The 11,908-nt window shown below is 36.4% G+C and overlaps 1 long non-coding RNA gene across 2 annotated transcripts; it reads left to right on the top strand.

The window, feature by feature from the left end:
- Positions 1 to 1,962: 1,962 nt before the first annotated feature.
- Positions 1,963 to 10,996, top strand: LOC135153551 (uncharacterized). Of its 2 annotated transcripts, XR_010292983.1 has the most exons (4): positions 1,963 to 2,522; positions 8,041 to 9,380; positions 9,722 to 10,149; positions 10,898 to 10,996. It is a non-coding gene; the product is annotated as an uncharacterized LOC135153551 (long non-coding RNA). The 2 variants fall into 2 exon arrangements; XR_010292982.1 differs by lacking the exon at positions 9,722 to 10,149.
- The last annotated feature ends 912 nt before the right edge of the window (positions 10,997 to 11,908 follow it).

The following is an 11,908-nucleotide window of genomic DNA, read 5'->3' as shown; positions in this document are numbered from 1 at the left end:
CGGCGCCTATTTATTGGAACCAGGGGACGCTGATTATTCTTGACCGGCGCCGATTAAGAACAAGTAGTGCTGATTATTTTTACCGACGTCACGTAAGATTCAGGCAGCGGCAATTCATAATTGACTGGCGCCGATTTAGAACCAGGAGGCGCCGATTATTCTTGACTGGCGCCGATTTTTAACCAGTTGGTGCTAATTATTCTTGTCCGGCGCCGATTTAGATTTAGGTGGAGCTGATTATTCTTGATCGGCGCCGGTTAAGACTCAGGCAGCGCCGATTTATAACCAGATGGCGCTGATTATTCTTGTCCGGCCCCGATTTAGATTTAGGTGGCGTTGATTATCCTTGATCGGCGCCGGTTAAGAACTCAGGCAGCGTCGATTTTTTCTGTACCGGCGCCGATTTATAACCAAATGGCGCTAATTATTCTTGTCCGGCGCCCATTTAGATTAAGGTGGCGCTGATTATTCTTGATTGGCGCCAATTATTTGCAGGCAGCGCACTGCTGATTATTTTTAACCGGCGAAGTTGTTGGGAAAAGGGTAGTTAAAAGAAAAGATAAGGAAGATGATATGATTGTGCTTTGCTGGGGGATAGTCTTTCCTTACTGTTGCTAATATTATATCAGTGTATAATTTTTTTAAGCGGGGCCTTTTCTTTTCTTTCCTTTATTTTTATTTTTTCAAGCAGCGCCTTTTCTTTCTTTTACTTTTTTTTTTGAGCGGGGGGGGGGGGGGGGGGGGCGCGCCCCCTGCGCCACCCCCCTGGATCCGCCACTGTACATGTACTTCAATAATGATTAGAAGAATGAATGAATAAAATAATGAATGAATAATAAACCTGTTGAAAGTTTTTATAAACTGAACTGCAAAGGAGCATAATAAGAATTCTTTGTGGATTCGTGTACAGTATATAGAGGATAGCTATCTCCCTAAACAAAAAATGAGAGCGCGAAGCGCGAGCTAAACAATGTCATTAAGACCTGAAAACGGATATATCCTTAATACTTTTTTGTTGCAATGAACCTGATGCCAATTTATCAAAGAAAAAAGGGAGCATGAAGAGTGAGCTGAAATTTATTTTATGCTGACCTGAGAAAGGATTATTTTACGTTTTTGTAAGTATTTGTGAACATGGTACTTGTTTAACCAGGTAGATCGAGGTATGTTTCACATTCTCCTCGGTAACCACATTTTATCGTCGTCACTAATACCCAAGGGGGTTGTTTTACATTCAGGGTATACATTCCACAATGACCTGCGTATTATAAAATGAAATATGTGTACTATAATCTCAATTTTATGGCAAGATATCGACACTATTAGCAAACGTGCTGGGGCTTGGGGCAATGCCCCCTAATTTTTAAGACCAAGAACAAAAGGAGGAAAAGAAAGAAAAGGATGAAATGTGATACCCTTTTCTGAAATGTATGTAAAATCTAACACAAAATTATATGTTTGTATTAAAAAGATCAAAATTATTGCTTACTCGCTTCGCTCGCTGGCAGATTCTTAAGATTGACATTCATCCACTGAAAAATAATTGGCTCACTACGCTACTATTCGAGAGTGAAGAAAATAGGCCTAATTGAAACACACATTTAATTCTCAAAATTGACAATATCTCGCATATACTGTTTCGTTTTTTTCTTTCAGTTTCTAGCCCGCTCATCCAACAAACCACCTTTTTAAAAAAGTCAAATGGGACAATAGGGATACGCTGATTGTAAAACAACCCGTAACGAACCTTATGACTAATGGTCTTTATTAGGGCCTATTTTTATGAATAATGACCTCCTGTCTAATCACTAGCAAACCATCGGGCTAGTCTTTCCTTTTTTTTCGGGGGGGGGGGTCTTGGTGGTACATTCCTTTATCAACACATGTGCTTGTAAATTGGCGGCAACTGTCTAATTCTCACAAATTAATGCGTCACATTTGTTGTATCACGTGACGAGGCATTAGCAGTCCAATCATTTTCCCGATCGCAGAGGAGAGGCAAAGAACGTTCAACCAAACAAACACCTCTTAAAATGGGTGCAATTCATTTTTTCCCGAAAATCCTTCACTGAGTTGGTGAGCCTTCATACGTTTGAATATTAACAGGAAGAATCTGAGATACAGAAAGAGTTTTCAACATTTTCTCTTGGACAAAAACTTCACTTTTGTGTGTGGGGATCGGAGACAGTATCTTGACGGCACAGCGTCTGCTAGCCCAACCAGACGCCGTGCGGAGCGACATCGATCGTTCGTGTATTTGGTCAAGCTTCGGCGAGACTCATCCGAACCTGGACGGTCATTCTACTACGCTTGATTTATAAATTTGAACTTGATGATAACATCAGTGGACAAAGTTTGTGGAAAAAATATATTGTGACGGTACATGTTCATAGATGGAATTTATTTTGGTGATGAACTCATGTTGCTGCGAACATGGATGCCTGACGCTGCTACAACTAGTAAAATAGAGGACAGGTGGGGACAGGTGAGAATGCCGAGACTACACGAGCGTTCCAGTATGAGTGAGTATCTCTTATTAAAGATGTCCCTCATCATTTATCATGAATAACCAACCTGTCTAATGGTTCTAATGATTCCCTTTTTGTTTTATGACTAGAAAACAGAGTCTGCCATATCTTTCTTGATATTTGCATTTAGGACCATGGAGAGCATCAAAAGGAATTATTGACAACTAGATACCTAGACTCGGTACTTTTTCAAAAGGGTGAATTTTGCCTTAAGGAGAAAAATAAAATAAACGACTTCCAGTACCAGTAGAACTAAAAGTTATCATAAAGTTACGATATGCAAATTTGCAAATGTTTAAGATAATTTATAGAAAATTAAAATAATAATGGTCGCATACATGTCCATGAAAACTAACAAAGACAGACAAAATATTTTCCCTTGCGTCTCGGATTCAGAGAGAAAGGATACATTTAAAATGAGTGATATGAACACTTAGGGAATTTCGTCAATTTGTAAATAGCATATCCTCTTTTTTAAATTTTGAAACAGCATTCCAAGACAATGATATTACTATTGCTTTCAAGAGCCCTTACACTTTTAGAAACAGGTTGGCCCATAAAAAAAAAAACAGTTCTAAAAGAAAAAAGTCAGGTATTGTTTACCAAATCACCTGCACAGATTGTGCCAATTGTTATGATGGATAAACATGCAGAACTCTGAAAGGAACATAAAAGAACCCTCAGATTGAACAACCCATCCCATTCAGCTGTAGCATGGGATGATGCCTAAATAAATGACTTTGAAAGTAACTTTTGGAAAAGAAAGGTGACAGAATCACTGTGGAAAAAAAGGATTAACCCAGTATTAAATCTATTGTCATTCACCCATCTTTGGTTGGTTCAGCGATTAAGAGATCAGAGTCACAGACTTTAGGCAGGATTGTGTGTGACTGATCACTTGCCTCGAAAAAATACAAGGTTGGTCAACATGAACCTTCCAACTGTTGGTTAAAAGAAAATTGCATGTAAAACGATAAGATGAAGCTCGTTAAAATATTACTGAGGTAGATGCTTGGATATTACCTTTATTGTATCAATATTATTGAACTACTCTCTGAATTCAGAATCGAAAAAAAGAATATTCAGTCAAAATGGGGACCAGTTTCTAACACATCTTAAATTTGTAGGAATTTCACAACACATTTTAGGGGGGTACCTGTTTAATATTGTGTCTTATGACTTCAACTAAATATTAAGAATGATTTAAACATGTATAATGAGTGAAATTGAATCGCCAAGACTGTTTACGGGTTTGGTCATTAAAATAGTCTACATACAGTACTGTAGTTAAAATGTACACTTAAAGTTTTAATCAGGGGCTGTAGAACCGGTGGGGGAGGGGGAGTTATTCTGCCACAACTTTTTTATTTTTTCAGTAACCAAGTTCAAAATAATTATGATGGCCGTATCATGATAACAATTTCTGGAGACATTATATAAGACCTAAATTTCCGAAGCCGAGTAAGGTTTGCTGATCCTGAAACAATGAAATATTTTGTGCTCCATGCGAAGCGTAGCGTATCATTCCCCTTCTCTCGTCAATTTTAAGAGGTCAAATTCTTAAATGTAACTTGCTGTCAATCAATTTATGAAATAACATTTATAATTGTTTTGCATCCTATTGGAGAATGTTGTACATTTCACGCTTGCAAGTTTGCGTTGATTAAAAAACAACTTGTAAATTTCTCGACCGTTATTTGGATTCAGAGATGCGGCACGTGTCGACTGTTTTCACGCAGCCATCTATCATTGTCTATCCTGAATCACGAAAAAAATATTTTAAAATCAATTCGGAAATAGCTGTGATTAAAATGTTATTTCATAATTCTCACTTTTCCAAGCTCTTCAATCCACTCTGTCAATGTTGACAGTTGGCTATCTACTGAATAATCAAAGTCTAACTAAAACGAAAAATAGATAATATATATTTATTAGATTGGTCCTGCTTTTTGTTCCTACAAAAATCCGGTGTGGTGGGGGTTGATAACAATGTATGTAAAGGGGAGGCGGCTATTGTGGGGGAGTGGGAGAGGGGGGGGGGGTCTGAAGGAGAAGGATTAGTTTAAATAAATGGAAGCAGGAATGGACCAATTGAATTGAATTATAAATCTTTTTTTTATATTCATGTTTATGAATCTATCCTGTGATTTTACTGGAACCTTGATGTATGTTTGTTTATCAAAAGTATTGCATTTCTGTTCGTAAATGTTGATGTCACTGGAAGAATCAATTAAAAGAACAACAACAAAAACAAACAAACAAACAAACAAAAGATACCGAGGTACCCCCATATTCAGGGTTGTTTCTAACTACCCTGTCTATGATTTTATGAAGGAGCAAAGCGAGCGAGGAAATATTCTTCTAATGTGCGGTAGAACTGTTAATTTATATAGGCACTATTACCCTGTGGGATAAAAAATATATATACCCAACAAATAATGTAAGCCCCCCCCCCCCTTAAACAAACACCCATAATTTCTGAAACTGGATAAGTTTTAACAAATACGTGGACATGTATAGGTAATTTTCGGAGAGCACCACCAGAAGGAAATATTGTCACTCTTTAAAAGTCACAAGCCTAATATGTCTTTCATACCATTTTATCGGAATGAATTCCACATTTTCATCATGGACAATGCTCAGATGGCTTGTAAAAGGTAATTTCTAAAAGACGATACATCTTTTTTGCTAAATTTCACGGTTGAATAAACACGACTCAAAATTGTTTAGAATTGCATTGTTTACAGTTTACACAATCCATCAGGAAAAATATCGAATAAGATGACACTTTTCTTTTGGAAGATTATCTTCAACAATATTCACCCATTTCACGGTTCAATGAACACTTAAAGAAAATAAAAATGTCATTTTCAAATTTCCTAGGCAGATTTTTTTAAATATTTTGATCACTGAAATTATCTCATAGTTTTTGTTTTGTTTTGTTTTCTCGCTATAATCATATATACATAGGAGGCGCGATAGCTCAGTCGGTATAGCGGGAGATTCGAATTCCGGTGACCCGGGTTCGATTCCCACTTGATGCGCTATAGTGTCCCGTGGTAAGGCAATTATTCTCATGCAGGTCCCTCGGTGAGGACATTAATCCATCGGGCCTCTGGTTGCTTGCTTATAATCATTCCTGCTTTCTTATCAATCAAGTAAAAAATCAACACCATGACTAATTAACGCTTCAATGAACATGTGGAACATTTGTGAAAAGCTCTTTTTACATTTTAGGAAAAAAATGCAATTGCTTACTATATGGATATCTGTCACAAACATTGCATAGATCAATTGGTTTGATTTTTATGAAAATCCCGGTGTCTAATGTCTCAGAGTTACCGCACATTATTTGAAAATTATGCAAATAAGTTGAAGACCTTAGCACCACTCTGTGCCATATCGAATAGTTATTTTCATGTGTGCACCATTTGAATAATGTCTCTGTCAAGCCATGTGCGAATTTTCATTAAAAACTCTAAGCAAAAGTAAAACAAAAAATCGTCCATGAAACCAAACCTCATTCCACTTTTGTTAATATTTTGTTTTCCTTTCTCACAGACATTGTGTACAATATGGGTCCTTAACGTTTCAGAGCGGGACGTAACCTCCTATTCAATATTGTGGAACTTTTTTTCATAGCTGTCTAACAATATAATTTGGCAGTAATGTTTATCAACCTATTGGTGGAGTTCTGAGTAGAAATTAAATTGATTTATTTATTTATGGATGAGTGAGCACACATCAATGTGGGAAAAAATGTAATTTTGAAAGTCACCAGACTCATTTTGAGGGGTTATAACAGGAAAATTGGGGGCTAATTCCCTTTGAACTGTAACTTAATTGCTGTTGTATTGATCATCCATTATTTTATTACCACACACACTGTCTCCGATTTATTTTACACTTTCATGGTGAGATTTAGCAAGCACACACGAAAACTAGAATAATTACTTTTCATTTGCATAAGTGCATTCTTTACTAACAATTTCTCAGGATCAGTTGAAGTTACGTACAAATCAATGGTGGATCCAGAATTTGAAAATGGGGAGGGGACCGGGCACCACTGACATTTTTCGAAAAAAAATGATCAAAATTTGATAACAAATAACGAAGTCATTGAATTTTAAAGATTTGCATTATTCCGGTGAAACAGTTCTAGGCATGTCGTCATGGATATTCATTAGGCGGGCTGATGATGTCATATCCCCACTTGTTCTTTTGTATTTATTATATGAAATTAGGTATATATTTAACAATTTTCTACCAAGCACAAAAACAATTGGATTGACAACTGATTAAGTGCATTAGTTATTTATTGCCGCAAATTATTTCATCATAACGGAGACACATCGTTTACACATGTAAGAAAAATGGAACATTTATGATTTCATGTAATAACATTAGAAAAAAAAGTGGGGATGTGACATCATCAGCCCACCTAATGAATATTCATGTGCATATAACTGTTTTCACAAAATATCTATAAACTTTAAAATTCAATAATTTCTTTATTTGTTATCCAATTTTGATGAAATTTTCAGCATTTTGCTCTGTGAATTTTATTTAGATATAAATATTTTCAGCCCGGACTATCCCTTTAATATTAGGGACCTAGTGATATATTTTTACATTCTTCTAAAAGCGTCAAGTTTAACTCATATGTTGTTGACCTTAGCGAATAGACATAAGTGTTATTGTTAGTACTAAGGGATTACAGGTATGGAAAATTGATCAGTTCCTAAATGTTGACAAGCAGGTCTTTAATAATAATTAAAAAAACCGCATTTTTATTAGAAAAGAAAAAGTTTTCTAACATTTTAAAACTGTTATTTTTTATATTCAGACCTGAAAACGGAACATTTTACTGAGCATTTTTGAAACATCTTGAACATGAAGTGTAAAATTTCACCTCGCGCTACGCGCAGGCATCTATTGTTACGTTAAATATGCATCTTGTTCATGATTACAAAAAGTGCTTAAAAAGTGTTCCGTTTTAGCTCTAAATACATGAAATATCAAATAATTTTAGCTCGCTCTTCATGTTTGCATTACATTATTCATCTATGTCTTATTAAAATACCCTATTGTGTTTGTAAAGATGAAGCTTAAATATACTTACCCCTTCCCCCAGCAAAATACAGCTTTTAGCTCTTCGAGCGGTCAATCGGGGAGATGTGGATGATATTTTTCACTCAATACAATTCGATGCAATTCAATCCACGATGAAATACAATTAAGTAATTGTAACCATACCGATAGAAAGCTTGTGTAATGTTTCAACAAACTGCATGTTTTATTGAAAGTTTACAACTTTATAGATAAAGAGTTATAAATGGAAAAATAACACATTTTATAATTGCGCATTTTGATAATTTACTAATTTCCCCGAAAAGTGGCCACTGCCGTTTCGGTCTCCTAGATCAGCCGATGATGTATAATGTATATGTAATCATAATCCTTATTCTACTAGTATTTATATATTTTTTGTTTTGTTTGATTAATTCAACAGTTTTCACGGAATCAGGAACTCGCAAGTTATCTGGGATCTGTTTCGAAATATGCACATGGAGATGGAATGAAAAGTTTCTACGTTTAAGCATTAATCTACAACATGGTTTAAGAACCGATGCTCGTAGACATGGACATGGTAGAAGCCATGCAGTGATTCTTTCAACTTGCTAATCGTCGACATCACTTCATGCTACATCTCCTCCAATACCGTTCTTGGGAAATATAGCCAAGGAGACCAGATGCAGCATTCTTCCATGGCGATGCATTCCTATTACGTTTGAATAATAACGGGAAGAACTCGAGATATTAAAAAAAAACATTCATCTTGACAGATCTCGTCATTTTTTGTGTGCGGATCAGACACCATTTTCAAGGTAGAGCTTCGCCGAGACTAATCCGAACTTCACGGGATGTTTGTTGATGGGTCTCTGGACGGTCGTTTTACCCTTGATATCAATTTGAACTTGAACATTTTGTGAATATCGGCGGACAGAGACATGTTGATCTCACTACATGTACATGCCACATCGCTTCCAATACCGTTCTTTAGAAATATATCCGAGAAGACCAGATGAAGAAGTAGTATTTTCGCATGACGATACATTCCCAATCTTCATACCTTTGAATAATAACTGGAAGAACTCGAGACAAAAAACGTTCTTCTTGACTGATCTCTTAATTTCTGAGTGCGGATTAGACACAGTTTTCAAGGTTGAGCTTTGCCGAGGTGAATCCGAACTTCGCAGGATGTTTGTTGATGGGTCTCTGGACGGTCGTTCTATCCTTGATATCAATTTGAACTTGATACTTTTGTGAATATCGGCGGACAGAGACATGTTGATCTCACTACATGCCACATCGCTTCCAATACCGTTCTTTAGAAATATATCCGAGAAGACCAGTTGAAGAAGTAGTATTTTCGCATGACGATACATTCCCAATCTTCCCCGGCAATCTTCATACCTTTGTATGTTAACTGGAAGAACTCGAGACAAAAAACTTCTTGACTGATCTCTTCATTTTTGTGTGCGGATTAAACACCGTTTTCAATGTAGAGCTTCGCCGAGACTAATCCAAACTTCACGGGATGTTTGTTGATGGGTCTCCGGACGGTAGTTCTATCCTTGATTTAACAATTTGAACTTGATAGTTTTGTGAATATCAGCGAACAGAGACATTTTTGGGGAGCACTGGATAAATATCTACTTCACTGGATCTTAGATGAAAATTTGTTTTGGTGCTGAATTCGTGTTGCCGAGGAAATGGATCGCTGCATAATGATGCTATCAAAGAGAGGACAGATGAACATGCTGAGACTGAACAAAAGTTCCTGTATGAGTGAGTCATTTTACCCGTAGAACAATATGGCAATTTAACTTGATCTTATTGAAACTTTAAACTTTATGGAGAAGGTTTACGGTTTGGTTTTAGTGCCAGGATTTGTATATAGAATAGGTTAATTTAGCAAATAGGTCCCCTATAGGAACCTGACCGAAGCTTGATCTTTGCCTATCTCCTTACAGTTTATTGTGCCATATCAATAATGTTGTTGTGTTGTCACCTACGGGTAATCAAATTTATATTTTTTCTTGAGAGAATGGTGATTTTGTGCCGAAAGCTTTACAACTTTTTTTTTAAAGAAAAAGGTCGTAAGGCTTTCTTTTCTTTTCTCCCGACAGATCTCGTTGAATCGTTTGTTAGTTAGGATTCGTTACACTTTGAAAACAGGGGCGGTGCCACAGCCAGCTGACAAGGGGTGTTGCCCCCTATGATTTTTCTTTTCAAGTGAGGACAACAACAGCAACGAAAATACGAAAGAGGAGAAAAACGATGAATAAAGAAGAAGGAGGCAAACAATTTAAAGAGCGTTTACTAGGTCGTCTAAATCTTTAAGACCCCGATAATTTGATGACAAGTTGACGTCATCTTTGATTCGTCTTTCCCCCTATACCTGGCGCCGCCCCTGCTTGGGTAAACATGGCAGGTGAAATTACCGACAAAGCATGAACGATATTCAAAAATTCGGGCGTTAATCGACTTCGAATCTGAAAGACATGGGACATGAGGTTTGCCATCGGAAACGTATTTGTTTCTTACCGCTTACAAGGTGAGATCAATTTCATTGATTATTCTTGTCCGTTGAATTTTTAATAATAATATTTTTGGCAGCCAATTATGTTTGTCCTTTTCTGCGTCCCCGTACAGTTTTACTGTTATTTATGGAAAATAGTGTGGCCTGTTGTTTCATCATTAATTGAAAGCCCATGCATGGAGAGCAATTTAATCCTCAATAAATGAAGTATGAGTGACTTGACTTGGCTGAGTGGCTGATAAATATTGTAACCAATATTCAAAGCCACAAGGTGGATAGAATACTACTAGTAGATTTCCACTTCTTCCCACACATAGATCATAAGCTAAGATTGTAGGCCTACAATAATTATGTTCATATTTCGAAATTACTATTTGACAGATTGAGGGTTTAAAAACAGTTCCACTCACGTAGATCTAGATACAATATGGTTTCCATGGTTGTTACTCTCAAATGGTCGTGGATTTAGTATAGGAAAGGACCATCTTCACATTACAAAGGCAAAATAATTGCAATCATATAGGTTACCTGGCAAAACAACGGGCCTAACTTTCTTTCTGTTACTAGACCTATAGTTGAAATAGAAGTTTAAAAAAAAAGTTTAACCAGACGACGACTATGATAATAAATGTTGATTAATGTAAAATGAAAAAAAGACAATGAATTTTGTTTTATATTCGAGATCTAGTGCATAAAATTATCACTAAACTGTAATCAGATCGAGCTATTTCATCAGCATGGATTTTTCGTGTGTGTTTTTTAGGTATGAAATAGCCCAGACATCTTTACGGCACTGGTCAGGAGACACAAGAACAGTATAAAATCATTCATGGCTCTCGCCGGCCTGTTGACCCAGAGCAAACCTCATGTAAGTGATTTAAGTTCTAGCTGCACGATAAATTTACCGGTATAATAATGTTTTTATGTTGCCCCTGAATGTGGTCGCTGATGTCTTGGTTTTTAAACTATGTGGAGAAGAAAGCATCATCATCATCATCATCATCATCACCATCATCATCGTGACCGTCATCATCTTTCTCATCATTTTTCATTCAGAAAATAGAGCCTGTACGTAAATGCACAGTAAAATCGAATTAAGAAAAAAAAAGGAGAAACCCAGCACAGCACGGCATTAGGGGCATTGTCTGAAAACAATACGGTTGGAATCGATGGTGTTAGTGCTAATCAATAAAATAGCGCCATCTCTTCTTCACATCAGGTAAAGGCAAAAATAACATTGAGCAGTTGGCCACTGATCTGGACCTATCATCAAATTCTTCGATAATCTGATATAAATGTAATACATATCTCCGTTATACTTTTATCGACTTTGATTAACTTTTCGGGGCTATAGTTACATGTGTTATAGTTCAGATAATATTTCAGCCTTGAATACAGCGCGTCCCCCCTTAAAAATTCCCTCTGACGTAGGGCTGAATTAACTCTTAAATGTGGTATTATTCTCAAATAAATGTTCATGAGTAGAAAGCTCATATCATGATCTAGCTTCTATGAAAATTTAATTGGTCGCGCTTGAGCGGTTTTAAATACTCACTCTGTTACGTAACAGTCGGTTCTCGTTCTATATGATCTTTTTAAGTACCTTTAATTTTTTCCAATGATATCATAGTCTTTTCTATCTTTCTGTCTTCCAAATGGTGCCTATGACATCCTTTGCTTTCAACTTTGGCCCCTCCATACTTCATTTGGTTTAATTATTATTTATTTTTTTAAATATATTTTTTCTCAAGCTACTACAGATTAAAAAAAATCC

The sequence above is a fragment of the Lytechinus pictus genome, chromosome 3 (genome assembly GCF_037042905.1).
Source record: "Lytechinus pictus isolate F3 Inbred chromosome 3, Lp3.0, whole genome shotgun sequence".
In the NCBI taxonomy this organism is placed as follows: Eukaryota; Metazoa; Echinodermata; class Echinoidea; order Temnopleuroida; family Toxopneustidae; genus Lytechinus; species Lytechinus pictus.
This window is presented reverse-complemented; position numbering and strand designations above follow the sequence as displayed.